The following is a 13,352-nucleotide window of genomic DNA, read 5'->3' on the forward strand; positions in this document are numbered from 1 at the left end:
TTTCCTCTCTGGCACAGTGAATGGGAATTTTCTTTCTTTTTTTAAAAAAAAACATTTTATTAGGGACTCATACAACTCTTATCACAATCCATACATATACATACATCAATCGTATAAAGCACATCTGTACATTCTTTGCCCTAATCATTTTCAAGGCATTTGCTGTCCACTTAAGCCCTTTGCATCAAATCCCTTTTCCCCTCCCTCCCCGCTCACCCCTCCCTCATGAGCCCTTGTTAATTTATAGATTATTATTCTGTCATATCTTGCCCTATCCGACGTCTCCCTTCACCCCCTTCTCTGTTGTCTGTCCCCCAGAGAGGAGGTCACATGTAGATCCTTGTAGTTGGTTCTCCCTTTCCAACCCACTCACCCTCTACTCTCCCAGGATCGCCCCTCACACCCCTGGTCCTGAAGGTATCATCCACCCTGGATTCCCTGTGCCTCCAGCTCCTATATGCACCAGTGTACAACCTCTGCTCTATCCGGTCTTGCAAGGTAGAATTCGGACCATGGTAGTTGGGTGGGGGGTGGGGGTGGGGGAGGAAGCATCCAGGATCTGGGGGAAAGCTGTATTCTTCATCGGTGCTACGTCACACCCTGACTGACTCATCTCCTCCCCTAGACTCCTCTGTGAGGGGATCTCCATTGGCCGATAAATGGGCTTTGGGTCTCTACTCTGCACTTCCCCCTTCATTCACTATGGTATTTTTTTTGTGGATGATGCCTTATACCTGATCCCTTTGGCACCTCGTGATCGCACAGGCTGGTGTGCTTCTTCCATGTGGGCTTTGTTGCTTCTGAGCTAGATGGCCGCTTGTTCACCTTCAAGCCTTTAAGACCCCAGACACTATCTCTTTTGATAACCAGGCACCATCAGCTTTCTTCGCCACATTTGCTTATGCACCCATTTGTCCTAGGCGATCATATCATGGAGGTGTGCAGCCAATTATATGATTTTTTGTTCTTTGATGCCTGATAACTGATCCCATCGGGAACACGTGATCACACCGGCTGGTGTCTTCTTCCATGTGGGCTTTTTTGCTTCGGAGCTAGATGGCCACTTGTTCAACTTCAAGCCTTTAAGACCCCAGACACTATCTCTTTTGATAGCCAGGCACCATCAGCTTTCTTCACCACCTGTATTTGTTCACCTGCTTTGGCTTCAGCAGTTTTGTTGAGAGGGTGAGCATCGTAGAGTGCCAATTTAATAAAAGAAAGTATTCATGCATTGAGGGAGTGCTTGAGTAGAGGCCCAAGGTCCTTCTGCCATCTTAATACTAAACCTATAAATATAGACCCATAGATCTACTACCCCATCCTCATATGTATATTTGCATGTACATGTCTTTGTCTAGACCTCTATAAATGCCCTTTGCTTCCTAGCTCTTACCTCTATTTCCCTTGACTTTCCTCCTGCCCCACTATCAATAAGGTGACTAGTCATCTGTTTGGGTCTCTGAGTCATTCCAATGATCATAGACAGACCGCAGTATCCATCATTCTGTTAGATACTGGGGAATACACCTGCCATGTTCACAGCATAGTTCAGACAGTATTGTGTTTTCTATATTAACTGTAAATAAAATACTACCCTCTCAAGATGCTTTGACTTTTAAATGAGATAGATAATTCCTACGATGATTACATTTATTTGAGACATCACTCTGCTCACCATATACTCCATTAAAACTCCTGTTGCTTGGATTCTGATTCATAGCAAGCAACCTGTATAGGACAGATTTACTCAGCGCAATTTCCAAGGCTGCAATCCTTACAAAGCACACTGCCACATCTTTCTCCAGTGGAGTGACTGGTGGGTTCCAACCACCAACCATTCGGTTCACAGCGAAACCCTGAACCCCCAAACAGCTGGTGTCTTTTAACATATACTAGGATCTCAAAATTGCTACCAGAAATGTAAAATAATAATAGTCCGTGCTTCCTTAAATAAGTGTGAAATATTTGGTAGTATGAGAAGCATTACTTCTCTTTACCCTGGAGCAGAATTGGTGTATGACTTGCAATGTTGTTGTTGTTAGGCGCCATCCGGTTCACTCTTTCTATAGTGAGTGCTTACTTCTTGCCCTAGGCAGCAGTTTAAAATGACTTGCATTCATACACTTATTTTTGACTCTCATGAGTGTAAAGATGTTAATGGAGGATATCTGAAAATCAAGTGTTGAAATATTAAAGTGGTAGACAGACTGATTAATGAAATAATATAAAATGAGTTGAGGAGCATGAAGGAAATTTTTAATGACAAAAGAGGTTTATAATTACTAGTAAACGTGTATTCTATTGTGGTTAGTAAACAAAAGTACAAGGTTGTGGAGATACAATTGGTTCAATTTACTAATTATTTCTTGAAGAACACTAGTATTTAAAAGAGCATTTGTATTTCAAATAATCTTTGTAAAAATATTTCATTTCCATGTACATGGGGGAAACTACTCATTCCTTTAGATTCATGTTGAATAGTAGCATGCTATGAAAAATTCCCAAGATGTAGGCATCCTTCTATCTTCAGGTCTGCCAGGACCACATTTCTGTATCATAGAGTGCATTTTGGTTGTTGCTATATCTCAGGCCTAGTGATTTGTAGAACAAGCCTGGATGTGCTGAAAGATGAGAAAACAAAGTGAATTATTCAGTTATGTGTAATATAAAATATCACACGTGACATTATCCTTTGACCATCTATCAAACAATATTTATAACCTCCATACATGTAAGCAAAATCTTATTTACTCAACTTTTTTTTTCACAGTGCCAGAGATTTATTTCCCCTACAACTGCGACAGCTCACACACGACACAGGCAATGGAATCATGGGAGATGGTAGCACCCCTGGGCCCTGAGGGGCAGACAGGACCTCTTCTCAGCTGCTGACCTCAATATATGCAGGAGGGCAAGAGGAAGGTGCTTTCTCTCTCCTGCCTTTGCTGTGGACTGAGGCTAAGGGCACCCAGGGGCAAGTCCCACCCCCCACCCCCACCCCTTTCCACCTCTCAGCTTACAGGAAGCCACCTTGGTAACGTAAAGTTCCAACCATTATAGTCCTGGGTGAAGTGATTGGCCTCCCAGCCATGACAGGAGAAGGTGCACACAGTACAGTTTGGATTAGGCCACAAGAGGCGGGGCAGGTGACACCATCAGAAGCATGGGGCAGGGTGGCAGTTGATGGACTAGGCCTCTGGGCTACCTAGTCTCTGGCTTGGCAGGAAGAGGGCCAGGGAGAAGGAAGGGAGGGGCTTATTGTTTGGCATTGATGATATCCACAAATTCGGGCTTGAGGGAGGCGCCACCAACCAGGAAGCCATCCACATCAGGCTGACTGTCCAGTTCCTTGCAGGTGGCCCCTGTCACAGAACCTCCATAAATGTTGCGGGTGCTTTGAGCCACCGCATCAGAGACGTTGGACTTGAGCCATCCCCACAGTTTCTCATGGACTTCCTGGGCCTGTTGGGGTGTTGCAGTCTTGCCGGTACCAATGGCCCACAAGGGTTCATAAGCCAAGACAACCTTGCTCCAGTCGGTCACATTGTCTGCTATGACCTTGGTCTGCTCGAAAACGACCTTCTCTGTGATGCCAGTTTCCCTCTCATCCAGCTTCTCCCTGATGCACGCGATTACTCCAAGGCCCTCTGCCAGGGCATGAGCCACCTTCTGCCCAGTGAGCTCATCCGACTCTCCAAAGACATGCCTTCTCTCCGAGTGGCCCAGGACTACCCAGGTGGCTCCACAGTCTTTGATCATGCCAGGACTGATCTCCCCAGTGAAAGCCCCGTTGGTCACTTTATAGCAGTTCTACGCAGCCACGAAAATCTTGGCATCCAGCGTCTGTCTGACAAGGTCGATGTAGGCAGTAGGGGGTGCACAGACCACCTCGGTATCGGCCGGCACCTTGGCTGCGTTCAGGGTGGTGATGAGCTCCCCCAGCCCCTTCTTCTGCCCGTTCATCTTCCAGTTTCCCCCCACGAAGAAATTTCTGGAGGGCGCCATGGTGCTGGTGCCGAGACTCTGAAAGTCAGAATCACCTGACCTTTTTTATTCAGTACAAATTTCAAGATGTTGCAAACAAGGCAATCATTATAATTTTGCTTTATATATTTCCTTCAATTAAGTTTTCAAAAAGTTGGAGAAGCCATCACTAGAAATCACTGGGGTTGGCAGGTGGGGGGATTAGTGACAAATGGTATCTGGCTTTGCTACACTTTAACCATTTGGAGACTTTAAACACTAGCAAGCATATAGGGTGGATACTCCCAAAGGCAATGTGTCCACCTGGTAACATCAAATTACTTTAAATGAAAAATAACAAATCCATTATGAAGCTTCACATGCTGGTTAATTTAACACTGTCATGAAAATTTTTTGTTCTGCAAAAATTATCTCTCTTGCTTTCCTCCCACGCCCTTTGATGCATCTCTAAGCATATATTTCAAAGATTTACTGGAATAAGACATCAAAAAGCACACAAAAATGTTTGTAGACTCATTCAAAAAATTCAAATTCACTTCCATAGACTCTATTCCTACTCATTGCAGCTCTGTGGAGAATATGGTGGCGAACTAAACCAGAGGACAAGTAGATGGATTCTCTGCTCCCACGTAATTCTAACCCTTATTTGAGAGCAATTCATTCTTATAATGAGGCCCTGTTCGATACTCACTTTCATGAATAGATCACTGAAGACAAGGGTGCTACTGAAAGTGTGATGAAGAAAGGGGAACGTGCCCAGATATCAATTGGAATCTTGTCTGCAGTGTTAAAGGCTTGTATTCAAACAAGCAGCCATCAAAGTGAGACATTCCCTCAGTCCCCAAGGAAGAAGAATACCGGCCTGAGTGATCCAAAGTTGAAAATGGGAAGATACAAATATGATGAAGAAAAAGCTATTGAGAATTTAAATGGTGAACACCAAACTTGTAGAAGGCTATAGAGGAGAGTGAGCACCCAAATCCCATGTGCAGTGGGTGGTGTGTGGTGGGATTGGGCCTCTGGTCGATCTCCTCTAGTCAAAGTTGGGGAGACGTTAATAACTTTCCTCTCAGATAAAGATGATTGTAAACTTGTTTATGGTGAACTGAACCACGGTAAATATCATACTTGGTCAGTTGCCCTCTCTCTTTTGCCAACCTTCATTTGTTCTATGGTCACATTTTTATCTATTGATCTAAGACAGAAATTTCTTCTCTGGCTTTTAAAATATTGTTGATGGTTTTTACTTACTCTTCATACTATTTTTTCTTCTTTTTGTTTCATTTTGTTTTTTATTGTTTCTGCTGCCTCTCCCAGTTTAGGAATCACAGAAGGAGTGGATGCTGAGACAATAACCGATGCAATGGCTTATAGGGAAGTGGGGGCAGGGGGAGGGAGAGGGGAACTGGGTGGTGATCAGTAAATGCGGGGTGGAGTAGGCATTAGAGCCAATGTGATGATGTACATGCAACTCCTTGTTAGAAGCGGTTTTAATTATGGAAGTGTCGGGTATGTGGATATGACATGAAGAAAACTACTAAAAAACAAGGAAAAGAGAAACCAGAATTGACCTATGGTTACCACAGGGGAAGGAGGAAGAGTTTTCACTTAGGAGGTATCAAGGTCATTTTAATGGTGGATGAAAATTTGGAGAGGTTCCCCCAGAAGAATTTATTTCAGAGGACAGCACTGAAGCTGCAGCTCAGGAGAGGGACATGCCTGATCAGAGCACAGCGGAGCAAATGAAGGGGGAGGAGGAGAGAGTGGAGCACATCCTGGCCCACCAAGCCTTGACAACGATATTCCCGCTCAGAGCAGCCAATCCACAGAGAAGGCTACATGGCCAGCCCCACTATGAGACACGACATCCCTCAAAGACCCATAGCCTTACAGGGGACAACATTGGCGACTCAGTGTGGGAATTCCACCCAATTTGATCCCACCACACCAAGGCAAAACATTAAGTGTGTGCAAAAGAACAGCAAGAGAAACAGAGTAATGAAGTCCCCAGGGAATACCAAAAAACAACTTTGGGGCCAGGGCTTGCCACCCCAACAGACTCAACGGGAAAACAGTCCTGAAGGCTAACAAATAGTCCTTGAACAAACTACAAGCTTTTCTTTCTTGTGTGTGTGTTTTTTGTCATTGGTTTGTTGTTGTTGTTTTGTTTTGTTGCTTGGCTTTGCTCTGTCTTGTTTTTGTGCATTTTATTATTTCTGCAGATCTGTCTAAATAAGATAGGCTGGATGAACAATCCGGAGGAGGAAACAATGGGACCAACAGTCCCAGAGGGACATGGGAGAGGGGAATGGAAGGTAGTGGTGTTAACAAATCCAGGGACAAGGGAAGAACAAGTGATCCCAAATGGTGGAGAGGAGGGTGTAGGAGGCCTGGTAGGGCATGATCAAGGGTAATGTAACCAAGAGTAATTACTAACTCCCAAATGAAGAATCAGCATGATAGTGGGAAAGAGGAAAGTCAATGGAAATAGAGGAAAGAGCTAGGAGGCAAAGGCCATACATACAGGTCTAAATAAAAGCATGTGCATATGTAAATCCATTTATATATGAGGATGGGAAAATAGATTTTTGTGCATATATTTATAGGTTTAGTACTAAGGTGGCAGATGGACATTGGGCCTCCATTCAAGTACTCTCTCAATGCAAGAATACTTGTTCTATTAAACTGGCGTTCTATGATGCTCAACTTCCTGACACGATTGCTAAAGATAAAGTGGGTGAATAAGCAAATGTGGTGAAAAAAGCTGATGGTGCCTGGCAATGAAAAGATACAGCATCTGGGGTCTCAAAGTTTCAAAGGCAAACAATTATCCATCTAGCTCAAAAGCAACAGAGGCCACCTGGAAGAAACACACCAGCTTGTGCTATCACCAGGTGTCGAAGGGATCACGCATCAGGCTTCATCAGAACAAAACATCATATCATTGTGAATGAGGGCGGGTGCGAAGTGGAGACCCAAAGCCCATCTGTAGGCAATTGGACATCCCTTTACGGAAAGGTTGTGGGAGTTGACGAGTCAGTTAGGAGGCAATGTAGCAAGGATGAAATACACAATTTCCTCTAGTTCCTAAATGGTCCCCCCTCCCCCACTATGCTGATCCCAATTCTAATTTACAAATCTAGCTAGACTAGAGAATGTACAGTGGTACAGATAGGAACTGGAAATACAGGGAATCCAGGCAGATGGTCCCTTCAGTACCAGTGGTGTGAGTGGCGATACCTGGAGAGTAGAGGGAGGGTGGGTTGGAAAGGGGGAACCGATTACAAGGATATACATATAGCCTTCTCCCTGAGGGACAGACAACAGAAAAGTGGGTGAAGAGAGATGTCGGACAGTTCAAGATATGAAAAAATAATTGATTATAAATTTATGAAGGTTTCATGAAGGAGGGGGAGAGTGGAGTGAGGGGGAAAATGAGGAGCTGATACCAAGGGCTTCAGTGGAGAGCAAATGTTTTGAGAATGATGAGGGCAAAGAATGTACAGATGTGCTGTACACAATTGATGTATGTATGGATTATGATAAGAGTTGTATGAGCCCCTAATAAAAAGATTTTTTAAAAAAAGAAATGTTTATAGAAAGAGGAAAGAAAAAGATCATTGGGAGAGGGATAACAGTAATGGTTGTACAACAGGAAGCACATAATCAATGGCACTGAACTGGGGATGTAGAAATTATTGAACTGGGAGATTTTTTGCTGTGTATATTTTTTCAAAAAAAATTTTATTTCAAGAATAAGAGTGAGTACAGAGAAAAAGAAATTGTTCTAAATTGATTATATTAAAGATTGTATGAAACTCAAAACCTTCCTCTAGTTCTTGAACGCTCCCTCCCCTCTCAATTATCATAAGCCCAATTCTGCCTTGCGGACCTGGTTGGACCAGAGGATCTACAGCGGTACAGTGGGGATCTGGAAACACGGGGAATCTAGGACGGATGAGCCCCTCAGGACCAGCAATGGGAGTGACGACACCGGGAGGGAGAGGGGTGCAGAAAAGGAGAACCGATCTTGGAGATCTATGTGTAACCGCCTCTCTGGGAGATGGGCAATGGGAAGGTGGGTGAGGGGAGACGCCGGGCAGTGTAAGATAAGATAAAATAATTATTTATAAACTATTAAGGGTGCAGGGGGAAGGGGGGAATAGGGGGGAGAAGGAAGGGGGAGGGGAAAAAAGGAAACCGAGCTGATTCCAGGAACCCAAGTGGAAGGCAGATTTTGAGAATAACGAGGGCAATGAATGTATAAGGGTGCTTTGCTCAATTGATGTATGTATGGATTGTGATAAGAGTTGTATGAGCCCCAATAAAAAGATTTATTAATAAAAAAAGATTGTAGACGTCTTCTTATAGAATCAGCTGAACTATTGAATGGTGCGGTATCTGGATTATGTGCCAACAAAACTGTTTTTTAAAAAAAGATCACTGCCTTGGCTGTTCATTTGTATTCCGTGCTCAGTCCCTATTATCATCCATATCTTTCTTCTTGCTGTTTGAGAATCAGATCTAAGTCAGTCCCAGAGAGCAGCCTTCCCTGAGCTCCCCATCCTAGTCATCTGCGGTCATAGTTTCACATCGGATGTTCTTCAGAGAATTTAGTGCTCAAATGCAGCGCCAACCCACATAGAATGTAACCTACTGGTCAGGGATGATCATGCATGCCTTGCATGTAAGCTGCAGGGATTTCACATAACAAACAGCATCACTGTTTATTTTTAAAAGAGACAGTGAAACAGGGTAGAACAAACACATAAAATAATGGCCAGAGGAAACAGGGACAGGATTAGGACAATGATGACCAGAACCTGGTCTTTGGAGGTTGCATTGTATGCTCTTCAGAGGTTTCCATGCTGCACTGTGGCATCAGCCCCTGTAAGAGGCACGCGGTGGGGCAGTGGTGATGATGTATGACTCAAACAGACACTGCGTAGATTTCACACAACAAACAGCATAACTCTTTATTTTAAAAGCTACAGAGAGATTGGGTGGCAGAAAACAGAGAGAACAACAAGGATGATGAAGGTGATCAGAAGCTTGGCTCCTTTGGAGTTGTCCTTGCAAGGGCTGTGCGTCCCTTAAAATTACATCCATTAGAGGTTTGTGGGGGAAAAGGGTGGAGTCAGAGCATCCTCAGAGCCAGGACATCTGCCATCCCCAGGCCTCCTTGTCTCTGCTCACTTGGCCTCTAATCCAAGACTTGGTTGTGCACACAGCAAAAATCTATGAGGCCTGGTATCATCCCAGTGGTTGTCACGGAGGTACCTGGCGTGGAGGTAGCTCAGGCTACACCCACCAGGACCGAACTGGAAACACTGAGCACACAAAGTGGCTTACTAAACTGTGAATCTTAAACCTGCCTCTAAGAACAGTTGTGAAGAAAGCAGCTGATGGTCAAGTAAGGGGGAAACTCCTAGACACATGTGTGTCCATAAAGGTTCAGGGTCCATGAACTTCAAGAGGCCTGTGCACCTGTTGTAAACCACTAGGTGGCTTAATAGGCACAGAGTTGAAATGAGGTCCAGAGAGACAATAAGGGAAATAACGAAGCAAAATGCATTACCTGAGAGTCTGACACTCACTCTCCAGCTCCTCCCACCCCCACCCACCCCACACTGAATTCTAAGACCACAGGAGACTCAGGCCAGAACAGGGAGAGAGGGCCTACTGCACTTCCTGCTGCTCCTCGGGCTTGGTGGGCACAAAGCTGGAGGAGGGTGTGGGCACTGGGGTGAAGTAGACACTCTGAGATTCTTTGGGACTCACATCAGTCACAGTCAGTTGGTCGTTCACGATGTATATGCTGGAGAATGGAGGCCCTTCAGACAGCTGGACACATGGACAACCCCACAGCCCCAACACCAATCCCACCCACACTGCACAATCACTTTCCTGCCATTCATGACTCTGCCTGCCTCCCTGACTCTTTGGCTGGTACCCTTTCCTTCACACGAACCTCCCTTTAGAGAGCTCTCTGCCACCTTCACTAGGTGTATAGGTTTCCCCACCCCAGAGAGAGTTCCATACTTTCATTTACCTTTACACCAGCCCAACTATTTGGTCATTCTAATCCCCATATTCTCATACAGACACCAAGGCACAGAGAAGTCATGTCACTTGACTAGCATCACACAGCTAGTGAAGACTGGAGTCAGGAGGTGAAGCCAGTATGCCACGGCCTACACTCTTAACCACTATACCTGTGTGCTTCTGGGATCTATCTTTTGGAATTCTGATAACCGGGGAAATTCCTGAGGAACCCCATGTCATCATCCCATCTTCTGACCATTGTGTGGGAAGGGTGTTCCCTCTGGGACCCAAAACACAGCACTGACCTGGAACCACTGCCGGTCCTCAAAAGGAAAGTCCGTATGAAGGCACAGGCAGGAGGCTCACATATATCATTAACTTCAAGGACAAAAACCAACACAGCCAGTTAGTGTCCCCATGCTTTACACACCCAGTAACGGTGCTTATATCTCATGGCACACTGAGGATGCCACAAAGGGACAGTTCTCCCCAGGGGCTCAGGATGGTGTCTGCTTTTGGGTGGGAGGGGGTGGGCGGCATCGCAAGATGTCCAATCTCTTTCAATTGATAAATCCCCTACTCTGCATCATGTCCTCTGTCAATCCCTTCACAAGGGCATTTGCCATATTTTTCACAGTAGACCAAGAGAGGGAAATTACTAGCCTGACTTTGGAAATGAGTAAACCAGGGGGTTAAATGGGTGCCCCAGGGGGCCATAGTGAGGGTACATGTTGTGAACCATCAAACTCTATGTCCTGTGCCCCTTCCACCTGGGCTGTGGTCAGACAGGCAAGCAGTCATGGCTGTGGGTAAGTCAAAAGTGAGCTGGGGTGGGGGCAGGGTGGAGCTGGACAGCATAAAGGGAAAGGGAAGGAAGGGAGGAGTGAAGGCTGTAGACCTCTGAGTGGGAACACTGGGGAGCAAGGGGGAGAAACTTGGCAAACACTCACCCTCCTTGAACTGCCCACGGACAGAGAAGCAGAGCATTGTTTTCTGGAAGATAAACATAGTTCAGGCTCTCAGGAACCCTCTCCCTCTCCTACCCACCTCTGTCCTCTCTCCTCTGTCCCTGGATCAGTGCAGAAGCCTCTGCTCACCATCTGAGCACCCATGTCCACAACAAAGGAGCTGAGATCATGCTGGGTCTTGGGCAACACACTGAGGAAGTCAACAATCTCACTTTTTGTCCGTTTCACCAACTGAACACACAAGCCTGTGGGCAAAGACAAGAGATGGTAAAGGGCTGCCTCACTCACTGGGTCCCTGTGATTTACCCTTTCACACCTCTAGCCCATCCAATCTTCACTCCCACACACACATACCGATGTCCTTGAACTGCTTCATAGCCCCGCTGACCTTGGAGTACTTGCCCCAGCTGATTCTAGGCAGAAAACAGGAATGGGAGGTGGGCGACTGGTCAGTATGTGCTGGGAATCAGAAGTCCAGGGCTGTCATCTGGTATGAGATACTCACAGGGATGGGTCCTCAGGGTTGAAGAGAGCAGTCAGTGAGAAGCAGGCATCATCGTGATAAGCACTCAGGAGACTCTGTCGGTCCCCATCATCATAGAAGCTGTAATACCTCAAGGGAAGCAAAGGCTCCTTAGAGATGTAACAGACCCCCCTTACCCCACCAATGTGTTAGCCACCTCAGGCCCAAGGAATTCTTACTGCTTAATGAACTTCCAGACTAGATCCTTCAGGGTCTCTGATCCAAAGACATTCCCCTGGAATGAACATGCACTTCAGGACTCTAGCCGCCATCCCCTTCATCCTCCTCATCCATCCCTTCAAGTCCTGCTTAGTCCTGCCTCCTCACCTTGCCAAATGGTAACCCTTTGTCATTCCCAATGTCAGAGAAAAGAGGTGAGGGCAGCACTGGACCATCCTGTGGAGGGGAAGAAGATGCCAACAGTGCTGAATGGGGTAGGGTTGTGGGTGGGGCAGTTGATGGTCAGAGGAAGGGATGGTCACAGGAAAGATGAAGTGGCCAGAGGTTAGGGTAAAAGTCAAATTGTAAAGTGTTTTAGAGATTCCATGGGCATGGTTCTCATGGCGTCTTCACCAGAGGGACCAGGACACTGATGAAAGGCAGAGAAAGTCCTTTTCCTTTATTAGCTTCCCCACAGGGGCTTCTTTTCCAGGGACATTAGGGGCCAGATCCAAACATCTAACCTGGGCAGGGTCTATGGGATTCCGGGCAGGTTGTGGGTGGCATTTTGTAGCAGGCACTCACCGGGCTTAATAACTTGGGGAACAAGTCCAGGAGGTCACTGTTAAATGTCAAGGCAAAAGAGAAAATCAGAACTTGTCTGTTTGGTTGAAAGACGCCCACCTGCACAGGACCAGAGGTATGTGTGTCTCACCTACCTTTCAATGTCCCCCCCTCACAGATTCTGGACTGGACTCACTGAGACAAAAAACTGGGCGCTTCCCCTATCCATGCCCTTCTCCTCCTCTACTTTCCCTGGGCTGCTCCAATAGGGACAGTCCTGGCCCCTTCTCTAGTGACACAGAAGCATCATGAGAGGCTAGGCTACAGGCATTCCTCCCTACCTCATATCCCTCCCTGCAAGTTCTCAAAGAAGTCTACGGAAAATGAGGGCACGAGAGAAGGTCCAGGGTCATTCTACTTCACCAGATGTCCAATGTATAGCATAGTCTGACTCTGGACAAGACCAGAATGTCCCATAGGGCTTCCCCAGAATGCTGGTCAGGCTGATGAACTGGGTAGCATAAGGAGGCAGGGAGAGAAGCAGGACCGAAAGCCTCTGAAGGAATGGCAAGGTGAAAAGTGGAGACAAAAGCCAGTGGAGATGAAGAACTAGTTAAAGAAAGACATGTGAGGTGAAGGTAGCTGTGAGTGGTGGGCATTGGGGACAAAGAAGAGAGGAAGGGGAAATGATCCTTTCTGCTGTCACTGTGTCCATTCTTCATCTTCCCATGGAATAGAAAGCAGGTTTATGGTCCCCTGTGTGTCCCCCTCTGAGCTGGGAATGGGAAGCAGAGCAGCCATGGGGGAGCAGAGCTTCCTCAGGAAGAAAGGCTCAGATCTCTGCAGAGCAGGGGTTGCAGGGTCTGTGGCCTCTCTCAAGTGCACCACCGCTGCCTCCTCAGTGTCTCCTGTCTGCACATCTGGTTATACCTGCAACCTCACACAGCCCATACCTACTTCAGCATACCCTCTGCTCACTGCCCAACTCCAGTCTTTGAGCTAGGGGAACAGATGTCATGATAAAGCCAAACATGGTCCTTAGTCCTCAGCATCTGTCAGAAAAGCACCATGACAACTGGAAAGCGGGCAGGGGACCTTCTGGAAGCAAG

At 46.3% G+C, this 13,352-nt stretch overlaps 2 pseudogenes; both read right to left on the bottom strand.

Annotated features, from left to right (window-relative positions):
• Positions 1 to 3,238: 3,238 nt before the first annotated feature.
• Positions 3,239 to 4,032, bottom strand: LOC142434163 (triosephosphate isomerase-like; annotated as a pseudogene).
• Positions 4,033 to 9,663: 5,631 nt separating this feature from the next.
• LOC142433642 (protein PRRC2B-like) overlaps positions 9,664 to 13,352 on the bottom strand; it is a 28,353-nt pseudogene continuing 24,664 nt past the window's right edge.

Source organism: Tenrec ecaudatus, chromosome X (assembly GCF_050624435.1).
Source record: "Tenrec ecaudatus isolate mTenEca1 chromosome X, mTenEca1.hap1, whole genome shotgun sequence".
Classification (NCBI taxonomy): Eukaryota; Metazoa; Chordata; class Mammalia; order Afrosoricida; family Tenrecidae; genus Tenrec; species Tenrec ecaudatus.